Below are 518 nucleotides of genomic sequence, written 5' to 3' on the forward strand. Positions count from 1 at the left end.
CCCCCTCTCTCTGTGCACCTGCTTGGCGTGCACGCCCCGCCCCGCCACACGTATGCTCGTTGCTATGCAGGACGCATTTACGCCCCAACAGGTGGCCGTCAAAGGGTTGCCGCCTCTTTCGGCGCGGCCTGGAGGGGCGGGCGTGCTGCCGGCGCGGGGCCGTGGCGGGGCCCGGGCACGCAAGGAAGTCAAGCTGGGAGTTTCATTACATTCAATTAAATCTCCTTCACTGCCATAAAATTTTACGGACACATGTCTTCCAGCATAACATATGTGCGGCCAAATTTTCGAAATATGTAAACGGAATCTACGTGGATCGTGCCTAACTAGCGGGAGCGACGCGAGAATAGTGCGCCGTAGCTGGAGGAGGTGAGTAAGCTCCACAAAAATCAAAACGAAACACCGAAAAAAGTGTTTTGGTCCTACCCCTGGAGGGACTCGAACCCTCAATCTTCGGTTTAGGAGACCGACGCCTTATCCATTAGGCCACAGGGGCTGACGCGGAGGAGGTGCGGAAA

General features: G+C 56.6%; 1 non-coding gene across 1 annotated transcript; it reads right to left on the reverse strand.

Moving 5' to 3' along the window:
• Positions 1–423: 423 nt before the first annotated feature.
• Trnar-ccu (transfer RNA arginine (anticodon CCU)) lies at positions 424–496 on the reverse strand. The gene has a single exon. It is a non-coding gene; the product is annotated as a tRNA-Arg (tRNA).
• Positions 497–518: the final 22 nt, after the last annotated feature.

Source organism: Frankliniella occidentalis, unplaced genomic scaffold (genome assembly GCF_000697945.3).
Source record: "Frankliniella occidentalis isolate FOCC.00 unplaced genomic scaffold, Focc_3.1 Scaffold296, whole genome shotgun sequence".
NCBI classification, from domain to species: domain Eukaryota; kingdom Metazoa; phylum Arthropoda; class Insecta; order Thysanoptera; family Thripidae; genus Frankliniella; species Frankliniella occidentalis.